Source organism: Parasteatoda tepidariorum, chromosome 9 (assembly GCF_982258835.1).
Source record: "Parasteatoda tepidariorum strain Cologne lab strain chromosome 9, Ptep-v5.0, whole genome shotgun sequence".
Taxonomy (NCBI): Eukaryota; Metazoa; Arthropoda; class Arachnida; order Araneae; family Theridiidae; genus Parasteatoda; species Parasteatoda tepidariorum.
In genome coordinates, this window is record NC_141763.1 from 33,380,707 (window position 1) to 33,401,029 (window position 20,323).

At 26.1% G+C, this 20,323-nt stretch overlaps 1 protein-coding gene across 7 annotated transcripts in view; it reads left to right on the forward strand.

Moving 5' to 3' along the window:
• LOC107448774 (uncharacterized) overlaps window positions 1-20,323 on the forward strand; it is a 101,840-nt gene that overhangs the window by 12,171 nt on the left and 69,346 nt on the right. For 3 of the 7 annotated variants that reach the window (XM_087151239.1, XM_087151241.1, XM_087151242.1), the window contains exon 1: window positions 2,576-2,654. The exons of 1 other annotated variant lie outside the window; for it this stretch is intronic. The gene's annotated coding sequence lies outside the window, so the exon portion shown is untranslated. Of the gene's footprint in view, window positions 1-2,575; window positions 2,655-7,913; window positions 8,067-20,323 lie in introns of those variants that run through there. 3 more of the 7 variants (XM_087151245.1, XM_087151246.1, XM_087151243.1) reach the window with 3 other exon arrangements.

Consider the following 20,323-nt stretch of genomic DNA (forward strand, 5'->3'; position numbering starts at 1 on the left):
ATTTTTAGAGCATTTTTCAAGGGCATTTTTTGCACTTTTTAAGGGCATTAGTTGAGATTGTTTAGGTCATCAAAATCCGGGCTCTAATTATTATGAACATAAATTTTTGCAAAATAACTTATTAATAGGGTTTAGGTTTATTTATTAGCTTGCTAAAATCATTGCATCTTTGATTACAATGATTTTGATTTAATTAACGATATTTATCCTGAAGAACTAAATTTAATTAAAACTAATTCAGAAGATTATTGTGCATATTTCTGAGATCTTAATATTAAATTTCTCAACAGTAAAATTTTCATTAGTTTATACGATAAAAGAAAAGATTTTAAATTTAATGTAATTAGTTTAACACATTTTAATTACAACCTTTACTTTAAGATTTTTAATAATATTGTTTTTCGTCAAATTCTTATATTTCAATTTATATGTAATAATAGAACAGATTTTTTTATCAGCTATTGGGAATTGCAAGATTACTCTAAAGAAAAATAATTTTTCTTTTAATTACCATAATTTAGATGTTTTGATTCAAAATATTTTAAATACATTAAAATAGTTTGCCTGATATTGAAACCCGCATATGCGGTAAAAATTAATGATTTCTTTTTCCAAAGCAGATGGCAGCACTTGAAGAAAAATATTTTTGTTTCGTTATTCAGGATTTCCAAACAGGTGTCAGCACTGGGTTGTAATTTTTTCTTCCAGTCGGAATTAAGATATATTTATTTTTTTTAAGTGATTTATCTAACTGTAACTGTTAATATATTTATATTTTGATTCAGAAGAAGGCGTTTCATTTGTACGTCTCACTTTATGTACTTTTAAGTAATGTTTTCTTTTCATTATTTTCGGTGCTTTTCAATTATGGTAATGATGGACAGTTACCCCCCTTCCCTCTACAACCAAAGGTTTGGAGTCGACGCTAATCCATCGTACTTGACATAATCTTTCTTTCCAAGATTGGCGCCTTTCAGTTAATTTCGATTCGTTAATATGTATTATTTACAAAATGTTATGATTTTACAAAACAAGAAGAATAAAATTCGAAATTTTTAAAAACAGCTTTCTTTTCCGCGAGATAATTTTTAAAAATTTATTTATTGTAATTAAAATGTCAGTATTGTAGAGTTTTTCGTAATATTTTTAATCCCTTTTGCTCATAGTATTTTATAAAACATTAAATATGAAATTTCTTTAGACATTTTTTAGTGTGTTTATTATTAAAATTTATTCATTGATTATTTACAGCAAAATTGGTGATTTAATGCAGCCACATGCTAGTAACTAAACAGGACAAGGAGCAGCATTATTTTTGTCACTCATTTTTTAATATTAATTTATTAGCAATTTAATTGTAAATAGGTTGTGCCATAATTGCGAGATCGATAATTTTTTTTAGAATTCCTGACAAGGTAGAAAATAGGTAGCCTTAAAGTAACATTTTTAAAAAGAAAATTATTAAAGATTGACGCAATCCATTAATTACAGTAAATGCAGCATAAAAACAACACATTTAACACATTTTAAAAGTGTTCGCTTTTCGTTCCTTACCATTTTTCACTTGCAATAATAAAATTGTATATTAATTACTTAATTTTGCTGTGATGAATCTTAATTACCTTCTCAAATATTTACCTTTTGACAAAAAATTTTACAGCTAGCGAAGAGTGGTGTTTATGAAAAAAAAATTATTTTGAATGTTTCTAAAATATGGATGGAACAGTTGTGTTCATCAAGGCACTTAACATTTTGTAACAAATAAAACAGCTATGAAATAAAGCAAAGGAAATTTAAATATTCACTACCGTACAATAGATAAAACACTATCGGTTTTTGACCTTTTTTTTTTTTTTTTTTTTGAATTTCTCAAAAAATACCTAGAAGATTATTTTGTAAATTTCAAGAGTATTAATAAATTTTAAAAACTTCAGAGGTGGTCTAAGGGGCCGGCAATAACTTATGAGCGAAAACAAGTATTATGACATCTTATTTCAGAAAATGTAACAATATATTTATTAACTCAAAGGACACTTTGTTATTATTTGTAAAAATTGCATAAAATTTCGTAAGCTTTGCTTACGTGTTATGAAAATATGGACATTTCTATAAAACAAATAAAAAAAAAATTTAATTTTTCCTTCAATTGTTTTCCTAATTCAGCAAAAATATTCAATAAAATAAAAGTTTTAGTTTATTTTGCATTAACAACAAGCATGTTAAAATTAGACCAAAAAAAAAAAATCCTTTAAAATACGTTTTTAAAGTAGTTCTTGCCCACCTGCGCAGAAAAAAAAATGTTTTTTCCTAATTTTGCAGTATAATTTTTTGAAGATATTCAAATCAGTTTTTCTTGCACGAGTTGCTAACTACAATTCCCGACAAAATTTTGAAAAAAAAGTTTTCTTTTTCATTTTTTTACGGGCATGTGCAATATGAAAAAAAAATACTTAATACGCTCATATCTTGCGCAATTTTTAACTATTTATTTTCTGTTCAATTTTAAAATCATGATCTTGTAATTAATTAAAAATTGCTTCAAAACTTTTGTTCAATTTCAATTAATATTTTTAAGCTATACCAGATTGTACTCGATCTTGAAATAGTGAAAAATTCTTTTGATTGAGGTATTACCTATGCTATGATAAGAAAACGTAAGTTTATATTTAATTCAATGCTATTAACCTAGATTTCCGATAGACAATTCTTCGTGTAGGGGAATTTTTTATTATACTGGATATAACACTGATATAATACACTGGATATAATACTGATATACTATTCAATAAATATGTACTATATACACTAAACCATTTAGAAGGGGAAAAAAATCCTGAAATACGATAAATGTTTGTTTTTTTTTTGTTGTTGTTGGTACTTTGAAAATTCTATATTAGTCTTAAATTTCATTCATACACATAGACATTTTAATTTAAGAATTAAAATACGACTTTTCATAAAGAATTTAAATCCTACTTTTGTTTAATTTAATTTTAAGAATTTATAAAATTAAATAAAATAAAAATATTTCTATCTATAGCAATTTATGATAAAAAATGTTTACATGACTGTAACGGTAATTTTAAAAAAAGTTATGACATATTTTACAAAAGCAGGAATTAAAACTTTAGTTTTTTTAATGATCCTGAATCTAATTTTATCGAAAAGTCATTACTTTAATAACAGAAAAAGTTTATCTTACACAACTCAACAAACTATTAGTACAGTAACATATTTGCAAGGATCTCTTAAGTATTATATTAAGTTTTAATAAATTCTGCCGAATAGTTTTTTTCTTTATTATTTTAAGTCTTACTTTTTTAAATTGATTACAAGAAATCAATTTCAATTTTAAGAGTAAGAGAAAATTCATTAATTTGTTCTAAAATGAATGTTTCAAATAGAACTATTTTCTTTTGTCTCAACTTCAGACTGATTCTAGATATCGGAGTTCTATAGTTATTAAGGTTCATGTCATTAAACTATTTTTAAAAGAAATTAAATAGAAACGTGCAAGGAAAGAGTCGGAAAGAGAAATTGTCACACCATAAATCTTCGACACAAATTAATCAGGCCTTACAATTTTTATTTCGTCGCACCTTCAGATGTATTATTCAGGATGTCGTACAGTTAGTTTCTGTTTTAAATCACTGAATAATTATTTATTGAAGTTATACTTCTTATGCGACTTCCAACAAGGTTGCGTTAAACGTTTAACGCTACATTTTTATTGGCCGGGAAATCACGTGGTAGGATCCAGTTTTCCTTCATTCATTTCCATATTGTTTTGGTTCTCACTAGCATAAAAGTATTGTTTTTCTATAAAAAAAAATTCAGTTTGTTTTGATACACATATAATTTAATAGGATTCGCGATCGCAACGAACTATAGGGGGCGTTGTTGTATGAGACGCATACCTGCGATTTCTATATGAACCGTCATTCAGTTACTCTGGAGACGTCGTTAATGTAGCGTGTAGCATTGCAACGTTCCTTCTTTAATGTGGCTTATTAAATTTAAAAAAGAAAAATGGTTGATCTTCTTTCTTGTACAACCGAAAACAAAATGGTATCTCTTTTTATTAGAGAAGGAACATCCAAAACACATCGGAAAAATATTTGTACATTAACAGAAAAAAATTTGTATATTCTTATAAGAGTTAAAACCTAATGCCCGAGAAATAGTATTACTAAATTTAATGATATAACATGAAAGGCCCATTTAAACTTTACATTCTATAGTTTTAAGAATCATATTAGTTCAAAAATTAAAATGAACAAAAAGTATACATAAGCCTCATAATTTTATGAAATTTAATTTTGTAAACAACGTTTTTTGACAACAATTTTTATCAAAAAATTTCGAGTTTCAATAAAAATCATTATTTAAAAACTAAGAAACGTAAAATAAAGAATGCTGACGAAACAAAAAAAAAAAAAAAAAAAAACAATTCTTTTTTGTCGCCATTTTTAGTGCTACGAATATTCGTCTTTGGGATTTGCCAAAAACAAAACAAGATGCAATTTTATTTTTTCAGGAGGGAAATATTTTACCGAAAAAACGAAAATGTACCAATTCCCACAACATAAAACTTTATCTTGGTAAACGTACGTTTTGGAAATGCTATTTCATTTGGAATCTTATTCATCAGAGTTCATATGGCGATATGATTGTTTTGAATCTATGCTAAACTCTATATCGGCTCATTTTCCACCGAAATCCGATTAACTATTTTGATTTTAAATAAAGTGTTTTATTTTAAATAAAGTGTACGTAAGTACCGAATTTTTATTCCATACTTTTCTGAATCATATTATTTCAAACATTGGAATATACAAGAAGTATACATAAACACATAATGTTATACCATTTAATTTTTCAAAAGTATTTTGAGAACAATTTTAATCAAAAAATTATAAACTAAAAAACGGAAAATAAAGAATTCTTAGGATAAAAAAACGATTTTAAGAATTCTTAACATTGAAATAAAAACTTTCATATTGTTTCTTTTTTTATTATTCTTATAGTTCTTAATCAGACGTAAAAAACCATTCTGTAGAGAACCATCATCAAATGAAAAAAAAAATATTTACAAGCAAATTTTTTATTGTAAAAATCATTGCACTTACCTGATTTATGATTCCCGGAGAATTCCAAAATGATAAGTTCCTTGTTTGAAAACTTTATTCTCAAATAATAGATACATAGTTTATACCTTCATTACTTTTAGATAACATACTACACAGCAAAATTTTATAATTGATATGAATTTGAATATGTATCTAAAAACAGAATAGCTGAATTCTAGTTGAACTTATTCTTTCAAAATTAAAAAAAACTTACCAAGAAAACGATTTAAATTAATTAAGAATCAGCACAAATGGCACTATTTCAAATAACTTGGATAATTTTTTATTGTTGTTTTCCGAATTATATGGATACAGAAATATATACTATTCTATAACGAAGAAGAATATGCTATAACTATTACAATTCTGTATGTTCTGAATTCATATTTATTCACTGGAATGACGAAAGCAATGTTGACTTCACTTTAATTCGTAATGAATTGAAGACAGAAGAAATGCATTTTACCTTAATACACATATCTGTAACAGTATCCGAAATCGGAAGTCATCAGTTGCAAGTTTGTTGATAATAGAAATTAAAAATTATTGAGGAATTTTTCTTCAAATATTTGGCGTGTTCTGTTCCTGAAAGATTTACTAATATTCTGGAGATTTTTTTCAAGTTCTTCGGCCTTTTCCTTAGGGAAATTTTGTTTCTTATTTGCTGCTAAAAAATGGCGTCTGATTCAGTCAATGACTTTGATGGAACTAAATGAAAACGTGATAAATTAATGTCCGATATTTACAGGCTCCCGCTAGACGGCGTACTCGAGCGTTGCGATCGCGAATAGTATTTTTTTTATTTTCAAATTTAGTGGATAACAATTGGGTATACTATAGCCTACGTCACAGATCGTGTTATTCCTACTAAATTTAACTAGTAAACAGCATTTTCTGCGAACCTGATTTCTAGCAGCAAGTAAAAGCATCAAACGAAGTATCTTGTTTATAAGTTGCTACTCGCCAGGTTGGAATTGTATTAGTCTAGTTCCTTTGGAAATAATTTATATTGTTGTTTTACCGAAGTTTATGAATTTAGTAAACATATTTTAAACTCAGTTTATTAATTAAACTAAAAGGTAAATGTTATTCATAGTAAGTGGAAGTAGTTGTGCTTTTTTCATATTATACCCAATTGTAAAAAATGCGTGAAAACAATCCCACGGACAATGCGACGGATGTAAGGTTATGTCAAGGTACGTCTCTTGCGAATATCTTTTGATTGTTATGTTTTCTCTTCTGAAATTACATTATGACGCATTCACATACATTATTAATACAAATACATTTTCCAGGGCGAGACGATGAGGCAACCACAAGCACTTCCACTGGTTCAAGAGGTCCACGAGAGAAAAATGCCCAATATTACCGTGATTACAGAGCACGAAAGCGAGCGGAGCAGGAAAAAGAATCGTTGAATAGAACTAGTGATCCTTCTACGACTGATGATTCTTCTACAATTAACGTCGCAGGTTGCGAAGTTTAACTTCTTCCGCGCGGGGGAACTCCAGGCACTATTTTTTTTTCCATTCCTCTCTTTTACTTTCTAAATTCCAACAAATAATATTAAAGTTTTTTAAAGCTTGGAATCCACTTCAGATCAGAAAAAAATAGATGATGTTGTAAAAATCAAAGGTAAAATTTAATCTTGTAACAATACTATGAAACGCAAGTAAATATTTTTTTTTTACTTTTTACTTGGATCTTTTAATAAGAATTATTATTTTTTTCAAATATTTATTTTCATTGCATTTAAAAGAGAGAATATTTGTATGCAAATACGATATTAAAAGATAAATTAATAAAATTTTTGTTTCATTGCTAAAAAAAAAGAAAAATTAGTATGTAAGAAAGAAAATAACAGCAATGAAAGGATATATTTTCTTTTGCCTTTCTAATCAATAGTTTTATAGATCTGTTTATCAAGTTAGTTTTGAAAACTGTTTATTAAATTTATTTTTTCTAAACAGTTTCAAATCAGTTTCCAGATTAAAATGATTTTTAATTATATTAGGAAAAATACGTACCAAGTACTTTGAACTAAATTTAATACGCATAAAAGTTGTAATGAATTTAAACGCATAAAATGCATGAAAATGCATATACATGTTTATACATTGTTTAACGGCAGTTAATACATCGATTTTTCATTTTTTTTAAATAGTTTGTAACATAATGGCGAAATATTGAATACAAAATAAGATAATAATTTTTATCAAGAATGAAACAGCAAAAATAATCATTTTTGCAGAGTCTATTAAAACTGTTTGTTTGCCATTGTTGCATCAAGAAAAAAAATAAATATTAATGTTTATGCTTATTTATTTGCATGTCATATAAGATTATATTCATTAAAAGTACTACTGTAACAAACCAATACCCTGTGGTGCCACCTATGTCCCCACCACCGAGACTCAGTTCAAGTTCGGATATGAAACCCTAAACATGACTTTTTCTCTTTCCCCGAGTTTTCTTAAATTTTAATTCTTTTTACTTTTTGTTCAAATGTAATTTATGTTTGTATCTGTGGTTATTAATTACAAATAATGTGGTTATAGATTTCTATAATAAAATAATTATAAATTTCTATATAATTATTTTATAAATATATTATTTCTTATTATAAGTTATAAATTTCTTTATTAAGTGTACTTTTAGTCACTTTTGTCCTAATTTACAATTAATTTGAGCTAGCCGATATTCCGTTACACTACATAAATGGCGGCCCAACTCGTGGCTGTTTTAAAATGTAAGTCATGTTTCATATCAGAACTCAAATTCAATTTTTCTCCTTAGAATAGTTGTGTAGTGAAATCTCCATCCTGGAGCAGCAAAATTTTGAGTTTTAAGGAAAATAGCTTCTTTCAGAAGCAAATGTGAAAATCTCCACCCGGGAGTATTATTTACGTGCATAATCTTCAACCTGAAGAAAACGCAGTAAGCTATTAGTTATTATTTTAATAACTTAAGATTTAAAAAAAAATAGTTGCAAAACTTAACAAATCTAAGTTTAAAACCAGATAATTTTCAATGTTTCAATCACGAAACGCTTATACCTACTTTTAGTTTGATTTAAGTGATAACATTTACTTTTGTTTTCCATTCACTTACATTTTGCATGTTGTTAATTGTGAATTTGCATGAATAAGTAAGATTCTATTATGATGTGCGAATTATTATAGCCTTGATAACTTTTGTAACTGTGAATAATTGATATTGTATGAAAATAATAAGTTACTGTTTAACTTATTGGTTAGATTCATCAGAATCGCATAATTTTGATTCATCAGAATCATATTAAATATTCGTTGTAGAGAGAACGCTTTGTTCTAAATATATCATCATTTCCAAAAGTTTCAAAGGAGTATTTATGTTTCATCGAAAATTTAAAGAGTTAAATATTTAGTTCATAGTTTCTTTGACATCAGTTCAATTTATGTTGTGGAAATTTTGTTTTCAAAACAAAACTATAATCTAAGCGAAACTGATTGTTTATTTAATTAAATATCGAAACTGATACAAATATTTATTTAATTAAATATCGAAACCTACGATATTTTTGTGAATAAGAATAAAATAATTATATGATACATATTATCAGTCTACATATAAAGAAATATATATTGAAACATGTGTTGTTCTGTTTAGTAAGAGATTCATTTATAGATTCAATTTTAATTGTTTAAAGAAGCATAATTTTGTTGTGTGTTCTGAATTGATAAAGCAATCATTTATATATATACATTTTTATACGAAAATCATTTTTGCTAGAAATACAATTTTCTTTTCCTATAATATTAAGCGAAGTTAACAGAAATACTTCTACAAAAAATGACCTTGAATGGCGTCTAGTAATTGATATGCTGTTTTGTTTTGGTGAATTCTTATTCATTCTTTGAAAAAAAAAGTAAATTGATGACTCTGAAAAAGATTAATGTAAATGTATTAAATGTTCTAAATAGAAAGAGGATACTTAGTGATTTATTATTCTTCGCAGAATATTTTGTATGATTGTTTTTAATTTATATGGTTTTGTGGTTACTTATACATTCACTTTAGAAGTGAAAGATTTAATAAATTGGTCATTTTATTGCTTATTGATTGATGTTATTCAAATAAATAAAAGATTTTGCTCTTAAATAAATTTTGCGATGTGATAAATAGAACATGATGGTTCATCTGATTAATATTTTTCTGAGAATTACAAGGATGTTGAATATTTAAAGAAATTCAGAAGCATTTGAATGCAATTAAAATACAAAGTGAATTTGTAATTTTATAAGAAGTATTTTATATTATGTTTATAAGAAGAGATCAACCAAATAAGTTTATATTGAAAAACAACTATTGTTATTAATTATTGTTACTTAAATTAAATTATTTTCATTAAATATTTAATATAAATATATATTAATATTATAATATATTAATATACATTAATAATGATAAAAGGTATGACATTTGTTGTTATTAAATGATAGAATTCACTAAAAGTATATAAATATGTAATAAATAAGATAATTTTGTGATAAAAATGATAAATAAGGTTTATCTATTGTCAATACATTGGTCATTCTCATTTACACCTGAAAAAATAGCCAAAAAACACAATTTTTGTAACTGGGCGGGGCTACCCGAAATCCAATTTTTTTGAAAATTTGTAATTACTAGAACAATTTTTTACCTACAAACTTCTTTCTTTGTGCAAATTAAACTTAAGACTACATACTTTAATGCTGTATGTATAAAAAAAATTATTTTTTTAGTATTAAAATGAAGTTTAATCGAAACATTCAATCAATTTTTCTTAATTTCATGACTTCTGTATTCAACATATTTTCAAAACTACCCAGTAAGCACACACCTCACGGCAAACGTAAGGCCGTAAGCTGGCATTCTAGGTAGGATAACGGCAAAAGGCAAGTACAATAGGGTCCTTTATCGTTTGTTTTGAGGCATTTCAGGAAGAGGCGGAATAACTCCTCACTTATACAGGCCCGAAAAATAAAACCGCTGTTTGGCCTCTTACACTAAATTAGTTACAGGACCTTTATTGTATACCGCTGTTTGGCCTCTTACACTTAATTAGTTACAGGACCTTTACTGTATACCGTTAATTAAATGTAATGTTACAATTGATTAATAATGAATAGATGCAGAGTTGGTAAAAAATGTGCTTTTAACTCAAAACTTTGAAAAAAATCAGGAGAGAAAGGAAAAAAATTCATAAAACATTAACCGTATTTTTTGAGAGGAAAAAAACAGTTTTTATTATTCTTTGAAAACTGCTAATTTTTTAAATAGAATATTAAAAACTAGAATTTTATTATTTTATTATAATCTAAATATACTTTCTGTGGCATTACCTATTATATTTTTTAAAAAAGTAATTTTAATAAAAAAATAATCATTTTAAATTTGATTACAATTTTTAAATAAATATATATAATTATTTTTTTTTAATTTTTTCTTTTTGAAATCATTTTCTGAAGTATAATTTTTAACTCGAAATATAATATATTTGTTACTTTCAAGAAAAATTGAATACATATTCCCTTAAAAATAAGAATAAATATTAATACTTATAACTAGAACAATGAAATTAACCAAATGAAATTAACATGAATTTTTTTCAGACTATGATTCTTTTTTTAAACATTCTTTAAAACAAAAATGAATTGGTAAGTTCAAAATTCATGTAAATAAAAAAATCCATTTATAGAAAATAAATAGAAAAAAATATTGTAAATTGCTTATATCCTCCTTGAAATTATAAATATCTTGAATTTAGAGCAAGGATTTTTAATGAAATATGCTTTTTTATTACATTAATTTACTAACTTTTATTACAATTTAAGTATTTTGTAATAATGAATGTATACCATTTAAAAAAGTAAACTTTTCATTTATATAAACTGCTTTTTATTATTTTTATTTTAATGTTCATTTTAAACTTAATATCTTAGTTTAATCACTTACTTCTTAAAAACTGGATTCAAAATAGTTTAAATGGTCTTAGGAATTTTGAATTTTAAAAAAATCGTGTTTAAATTTTCTGATTGGTTATAGCAAACGTCTAGTCCAATAAAGTAAGTAACTTTTTTTTCTGTAAACTTTTAAGCAATACTTGAAGGTAATAATTGCTTAGGAAATTTTATTCTTCAAAATATGTTTTTAAATAATAAAAATACATTTGGATATTTTTATTAATTAAACTTCAAAATATTAAGCAAATAATTTTTTCTCTAAGCTGATAATACAGAATATAGATAAAAATAAAAATTATACTTTCAAAATGTTAATTATATTTATTTTTTATTCGCATAACAAAAATATTTTTTCATGCAGTATTATATTTATTTTTAAAATAGTTTATATACATTAAGGAAAAAAAAAACTGTTTTAAATGCAATACACAGATGGCGCTGTTTTTTTATTTTTTACTTTAGACGTGTTTTCGATCCCTGCCGATAGATGGCAGAAAATATAAAGTGTCGGGTCTTGTAGGGTTGCCTTTCTTTTAACTTTGATAGAATTTCGCCAATTTACACAAAATGACAGTCGGTACGGCTTCTGTCCTGGCTGAGGCATAACCCCCCGCGGACTCTGCGGAAACCATATCCCTCCCCCACCCAAGGACAACCCTCCAACAAAAGTTTCTGCTTACTAAAAAAAAGCAAATCTATCATTCATGTGTGGCAAGGGTCTGCACTATTTATTCTAGCATAAAATGTGACATAAATAAAAAAATGTTCTACTGCATATTGCCTTTACCAATTAAATAGCGGAATAGTTATTTAAAACCAGAATTGCGTTATTGAGTTTTATTTTAAAACTCAATTCTTTTAATAGCAAATTAGACAAAATTAAACATTAAATTTCTCTGTTTTAATCTTTCTTTACACTTACATTCATCACATACTTCAATTCAAGTGTTAATCAAAATAGCATCGTATTTAAAGCTGGAAAAAATACAAAAGTTATAGCATGATTTAAAAAAAGTTACCGATTTTTTCTTCTATGAAGTCGATATAAGATTTAAATAAAAATGCATTGTGTGAAAAATTACTCATTCTCCAATAATGTTCCCTAGTTGTAGAAAAAATGAAAGAAACATGACAATACAAAATAAACGCACATTTATCCATTTTTAAACGTCATTTACAAAATGTTTCCTATACATGAGTTAAAAACATTGTTTTTTCTCACAAGGGGTTTTGGGATTAACAAATTTTAAAATTGTGCTGTGTTTTAAATCTTAGGAAACAATGGCTGAAATATGAAAATAACGGTAAGAGAACCGAAATTTTATTTGTTTGCCCAATTAAACTGTTGGTATAGTTTTAAATTTACGGTCAATTTGCAAATCAATATTTTAGAAAAGGCATAACTATTTAAACAAAATTGAATGATTATGTAATTAGAACTAAGTGGAGCTCTTTTAACTTTTAACCATAAACTGGCGAAAAATGAAATAGTATTTCATGCTGCCGAATCGACTTGGCAATTTTCATAGTACAAAACGAATCCAATTTTCATACCTATTTTTCAAAGAGTGCAGTTCTTTTAGAATTAATTTATTAAAATCCGGTTAAAGTTTGAGGTTAATTTTAAAAAAAATCAAAAACAGATCATAGTTCGTAAACATGCAAATATTTAAATATATTAAATGTTTTTCAGATTGTGACGATAATTTATACCTTGACTGCAGCAGATAAATTTTTATCAATTGATCAGCTTCTACAGTCCCTTTTTAGAGGCGATTTTAAATATTAATCATACGCTTACTGATAATAGTTGTTCGACACAATTTATTTTTATGTATCCTTGTTTTCTACATGGAGGCACCGTCACTTGTTCGCTACGCTCGATAATCCCTGTAGTTGATTCTCGTTCATCAAGTTTGAAATAATTGAAGATCAAGTACAAATCGTTTTCTTCTACTTTTTTAAATAAAAATTACGATTGGATTAACAGCAGTTGTATTTTAAGGATTACTAAGTTTTGACAAATGAAAAATAAGGAAAAACGGTCTCGCCGAGAGTTATTACGCATTGAAGATGTTCTATGAAAAAAGCAGTTTATGCCCACGCGCAAAATCGTTTTTTTTTCTCTCAGAACTAGAGGCATTGGGTACAAACCTTTCTCAAGAATGTTCTTAAAAGTTTTTTTTTCCTGAAAAGTCGATTAAAATTTATTTGTTTAATGTAAAATTATTATACTTTTATTTAAGTTCATTATATTAACTTGTTAATTTTAACAAAATAAAAAAGATAGCTGGATTTGAATAATAAATAACTGTGCTTAAAAATATTGCATTTAGAAAGGCAGAATGCGAGACACAATAAGAATTAATAAATTAGAAGTAATTTTTTCTTGTTAACAGATCATATAGGAAACAATTCTTATTTCTCTTTATTCTACATATATTTTCAAATATCGGTATGAAATGTCGAAGTTTTATATTTGGCAACACCTAATCTTTTTCTATATATATTTTTTTCTTTATTTTTATTATTTTTAATAAAGTCAAGAGGGATATTATGAAAATCGCGTAAATGAAAAATTTTTCCACAACAATCGATAAATATTTATTAGTTAAAGAAAAAATTAAAAAGAACCTTTTAAATTGTAATAACTTTCAAACAAATAAGAGTTTCTAAGAGGAAATAAAGACTATGTTACGGTTATAAACTAAATTTGGCTCTTTCAGCATACCAAATTTAACTTCTGCAACTGAATGCTTGCGGCCATAGAGCGGCCCACGTGTTATTTTTCTAACAAGTTTAAGAATAAAAATAATCTTGACTTAATTCTAGAATTATTTTTTAATTTCATTGCAATTTGCGTTCAATCTCCTACATATCTGCGTAATGTGAAGTTTCTAAATCTAACAGTGTCTGATAAAGTGTAACGTTAAGTTGAAAACCCCAAAACAGTGGCGGTGTCAGGGACCTTTTCAGTCTTCTGACAGAGAAGGAAATTTATTAATATCTGCTCGTTTTACGTTAATTTAGCAATGCAGTTTATTTTTCCAACTTCATATAAAAAGAAAGTTTTAGGAATGATCAATGTTAATGTTATTATTCTAGGTTCTCATGCGTTCGCACTTCTCGATTAGACCAATTTAATCGAAAACTTCAACACTATTATCTTAAGTAAAGAATTCTAAGAGTCATGAAAAAAATCATGATAGCGTCTCGAAAATCAAAAAGCATCTCGAAATGTAATAATAAAAAATAAAGAAGACAATTTTTGAAATTCTTAGAATTCATTGTTTTACAGACTGATTTTTTTCTTTTTATTTTCACCAGAGCGTATTTTTAATAGTGTTATATTAAATTACTTTAAAGCATTTTATAATCTTTTTATAGTTAACTTATACACAACTATTGTTCTCCTTTTAGGCAGCAATTATTATATAAATATTAATACTGAAGAAAGAAAAGAATTTTGTATTGTTCTACGAAACGTATATTGGCTAGAATTAATTATCAATTTGGCCCATTGACTGACAAAAGGATAAAAATTAATTTAGACACCTTTTGTAATTTATGACGACCTTATAAAAGATCTATCCAAGAAAAAAAATGATCAATGGGTATCCAGTGATTGGAATAGTGCATTTACAATTCTCTCATGTTATTAAACTAATAGTATTCTTTGACTTTCATTAATCATTTTATTAACAAAATTGTAATTGTAAAGTATATTTTTTCTCTCTTAATAACACATACTTTTTTTAATTTTTTATTTTAATAATCTTTATAATTTGGATTAATTCGGTTTTTAGAAAACAGTTCAAACCAATCTTTCAATAAAATTTTGTATCAATAATATCTGATATCTAGTAACTTATTCTTAGTTTATTTGCAGTTAAATATAATAAATTTCACAATTATAGTAGGAATAACGAAGTTTACCTAATACGACATAGTTAAATTAAATTTTTACTCTTTATTTTGTAAAAAAAATTTTTCTTTTTGATATTCATATTTTTTGTAGAATATTTATTTTAAGGAACTTGTAATTCAACGTTGAGTAATTTACGCTGAGTAATTTTTTTGCCGTATTGACTTATTCATTCTTTATTTGACTTAGCTCAAATAAATATAATATCTCCCGAAATTGGTTATATGGGGTTTATATCAAATAAACCCCATATAATCAATTTCGAACAGTCCAGTAAACATATCTTAATAGAAAATTAAAGGATTTAAGTTTCCAACTCAGAATTTTAACACCTTAATCTTTACACTACTATAACAAACCTTAAATGAAAATATTGTTTCGAATTATTTTCGTTAAAACAAAAACAAAGTTTACTCACTGTCCCTTCCTTACACAGGGGGGTTGCTCTCCCAGGAGCGACCCATCATAATAATTAATTATCGAATTAGTGCTGCTTTAAATAGTTTTCGATAAAATTATAATAATTTGAATTATTATTATTAATGATTGCACTAAAATTAGTAGTTTGTAATGCAAGCACTTTTGTACGTTGTGAAAACTAGCGCTTTTTTTTCTGCATATATTAAATGTAAAGTCAATATCAAAAAGAGAATCATAAGAATTTTAATGATCAATTTTATGCAATAGAATTTCAGGAATAAAAAGGAGTTTGTAAGTGTATTTGTGTGCCCTTCATGATATTAAAATATTTGTTAGTAAAAGAAGTAAAGACCTTTATTTTAGAATTAAGAAGTTAAAGTTTACTTTGAGGTGGACGTGGACGAGTAGGTGATGGAATGTAGCTGTTTCAAAAAGAGATCCTTTTCCTCTCTTTGTTAGTGTATGGTAACTTGAGAAGTTAACGATGTCCGGTTATGCGTTTCTCACATCCCACCCTGTTGGGGGTCAGAGTTCTTGAGGAACTTCAGACTTTTCCAATATTTTGTTATTTTTTTATGTTTTGAATCGATCTCCCCTATCATCAATTTCAGTTTTAATTTCTTTCCTTATATTGCTGACGATTATTATTATTTAACATTTTCATAAGACCACTATTATGTTCAATTGTTCGTAATAAGTTTTTCATTGAACTGTTTATTTTTTTTCCTAAAAAAATAAATAAGCAAAAATATAACAGAAAAACGCAAAATTCTCATATTTCGCAGATTGCGAAAAGCAATACACCGTAAAAGTCATTTACAGATCAAAATTGAGTTTCTAAAATGTATCTAACAAAAATCTTTCAACCATTTGTGGGAAATTAGAAAAGTAAATGAAAAATAAATATATAAATGAACTCTAATTTTTAAAAAAAATATTTTTTGATTTAATATCAAGGTCTTATTTGATTAGTAATATAACTTGTTAAAAATGGAGAGGGTCTCGCTTTTTATGCTTTATAAGTACAACAAAGCATCATAATTCTTTGCACTTTTTTGGATTTTTAAACTCCTTGTATCTGAACAGTCCAGAGCTTGTAAATGATTCAAATAAATCAAATTCATTCTCATTCATGTGTTTTAAAATTAACATTATTCAAATTAAAATTAACATTAAAATATTATAAAGCGAGAAATCAGTTACAACCTGTCATAATTCTAACAATTGATATAATAAATCGGTAACTTACTTAATTAACTATATTTCGTGGTTCGTGCAATAATGAAGAAAGCTAAAATATAAAAAGAAAACTGTAAAAGAAAAATTAACGGTAATTAAATTGTTAAATCTTCTTATTTCGCATCTTCATAAATTATTAAAATTCAATTCTTCTCTCATCTGGACACAAATGCATTTAAAATTAGATCTTTTGAAATTCATGCATTTAAATTTTTTACTGTCTTAATATTTATGAGTTAACTCAGAAACTTCTAACCGTATTTCATTTCTTAAATTAGCAAAAAAGTTCAGAAGGAAAAAATAATTAATGTACTCTGTTTTTATTTAATTTTGAACCAATACAGAAAAATTTATGAACGGGCAATGTTTAGGGAGGAAAACTCCTTAATTCTTTGAGTAGAGAAATAATAATACGTTACAATACCATGCGTTTCTTTCTAAATTAAAAATTCGTTAGGGCGTAGCCAACGGAGTTAAATTATTGCCGTATGCGCCATTGATAACTTCAATCTACGTTTTATTATCTGTATTTTATTTGTAGAGCAAAAACTGCAAGATTTAGAAAAATCAAATTACAATGGACTGTAGAGAAGTGTACAGGGATTACGATGGAATGAAGAAAATGTATGATCGATAATTTGTTTGAGAATTATTAACTCCTACACTCAGTGATAAAAAATATCGTATGAGCCGCTCTGCTGGACACAAAAATTCCTCTACAGAATTGAAATTTTGTTTTTCTGAGCAAAAATAACAAGATTTTAAAATTTGAAATTACTATGGTTTATAGAAAGAAATGCAGAGAAAATTTAACATTCGATAATAAGTATTATTAACTCTTATACTTGTAAAAAAAATACTATATATGGATGATCTGTAAGATGAGAAATTGTATGATCAAAACTACCAAAATATTGCTAAGTTTACCATAATTCTAGCTCTATGGAAACACCAAAAAACTCGATAATTTTTACCAAAGTGTTTGGGTAATGTTTTAGGTTGACAATAAGATGAAATTTTATAATGTTTGTTAAATTTTGGTAAAATATGGTAAATAATCATGTTAGCTAAGAGCATTTTCTTCTTATAAGCCTTTATTCAATAAAATTAACTGTTCTGTTTTGTATTTTCTACTAAATGTGTGGTAATAAGAACTATATTTGTGAAAACCAGAATTTCTGTTAAACCCTTACAATTTGAATAGAAAATTTATCAAATAAATGGTTTAAATGCAGGATATATTTTAATTTTATTACCCAAGTTATTTTTATTTTTTTTTTTTTTTTTTAAACCAGAAATGTCAATACAGTTCCGTAATTTTACCGAATTGTTTTCTTCGTATTTTCCACTTAAATGTAATTATGCAGTTAAAATTCGATGAGCTAAAAAATCATTTTATATGTAAACCTAAAACGAATTTTCTTTCGAATTCCAATTTATTTGAAAGTCATTTCTAATTTAAGTGTTCATTCGTGATTTTTTTCAGGTATATTTTAAATATTGACTGTTTATTCATTTTTGCAGAAAATTCATTTTTTCGTCAGGAGATCTTTGTCTTTTTTTTAATTTTGTAAGCTCGGACTGAATTGTGAATTAAGAGTAGCGAAAGAGAGAGAGAGGGATTTGCATGTTGCAGGATATAAATCTTAACAGTTAAATTGACTTTTTTAAAAATAAATAAACCTAACAATAAAAAGTATTCTCAGTTTAAACTGTTAAAATTCTCGTCAACAAATAAAATAATTTCTCAGCAATTTTTCTTGTTTTATTATTGTAATACACAATCTGTATTCCTTAGGTCAAATCTTCTTTAAAGTGCAGATGATAATTTTCAAGTTGAGGTAGTCCTCGAAGTCGTTACGATTAGCATTTTAACAAAACATTCTTACATAACGCTACTTCACTTGTACATTTTAAAAGCAAAATATTCAGCGTTTCAGTTTAAAATATTGGTTTTTAAGGGAAGAAAATAAAACAAGGATTTAAGGGAAACAATTACGCGGATAGGTGATCGGAAACGGGGGGAGTCAGAGACTCCCTGTTTTTCTTTTTTTAATTTTCGCATGGAACAATTCCTTAACAGAAAGAGTTAATAATATTTATTAATAATACATATTAATCTTATAGAGAAACAGGATTTTATTTTTCTGCACAGGAAGTCAAAACATTCATGTAAGCATTATTTCCAAGTGTAGAAGTATAAAAGTTTTTCTGAAAAAAAAAAGCATACAAATAAGTTTTGACATAATGCAATTATTTAATTTCGTGAGTTCATTTATCGTTGGTAATTAACTAAATGTTTTTGTTATTTAATTTATTTTTCCTTTATATCACCAGAAATTGTTTTTAATAATTTAAAAATAAATATTGATCTTAATTTGAGGACATCTTACTGTCTGAAATCACAGGACACGTATTTTTAAAAAGAATCATTTAAGTGACCTTGTTTCCAATCCTTCAAGTTAAGGGAAAAAGAGAGGGGAAAGCGAACGCTAAGCACTTTAAACCCCCTTCCCCGATTCTAAGAAATAATCTCTTCAACCAGGTGGTCCACTTACCCCAGACGCCAAAAGATTCAATGGTAGCCAAAAAATTTGGAAAAAAAAGGGGATAAATAATGGAAATGGTCAACTTCAAAAGAGGTCTCCTTTCTGTTTTATTGCAGGAATGCGATACTCAACAGCCTAAGAAGGATAAGTAAGTAAACTTTTATTCTTTAGCTCATGTTATATTTTCAGTACACTATTATTTATTAATTTTTCACAAATAATTTGTTTTTATTTTCTTTATTTAGTTTTTAGTAATTATATTTTTTAATCGTTATATTCCCCCGTTTCCGATCAACTATCCGCGTAATTGTTTCCCTTAAATCCTTGTTTTATTTTCTTCCCTTAAAAACCAATATAGTGTAAGTTACCATTTTAGTTTTAAAATGAATTATAAGTTCCATTAATCCTAACTAGGACTGGGCGATATTAGAAATTATATATCGTGATATATCGTCAGTTTTGCATCGCGATATAGCGATGTATCGCGATATAGTATTTTTGAATTTCATTTACTTTAAGGCACAGAAAGTCAGATTTCTATCAAGACTTCATACGCATATTGATTTAAATCAATTTATAAATTTGAAAATATATATGTTTTGCTAAAGAAAGATATTAAATAAATTGACTAAGATGTACAAATCTTACTTAAAATATTTATTGAAAAAATGTGTGTAGATACAGAATGAAATATTTGCACTTCTTTATCGTTTATAAGGTATAAGCAGTCTTAATTTAAGTTCACCCCTAAAACACCCTTAATGGAAAAAAAAAATTGTTATTAAACAAAAGCTGATTTCAAAATTTCAAAATATATTTTAATTAAAATAAAAGTTAGATTGACTAAAAGCCGAAGTTTAAAATTAAAAATGTTCGAATTTTAAACTAAAAAGTAAACATAAGATTTGTAATAATTTCTTAAAATTTTCGTTCTCTGAAAGATTTCTCAGTTTAAAAGTAAAAAGGGAATTTTATAAAGATATCTAGCTGAAATTATTGAAAGAAAATTTAAAAAATTAAAAAAAAAGTTTGTTAAGAAATTCATTATACACTTAAAACAAAGTGCTAAAAATA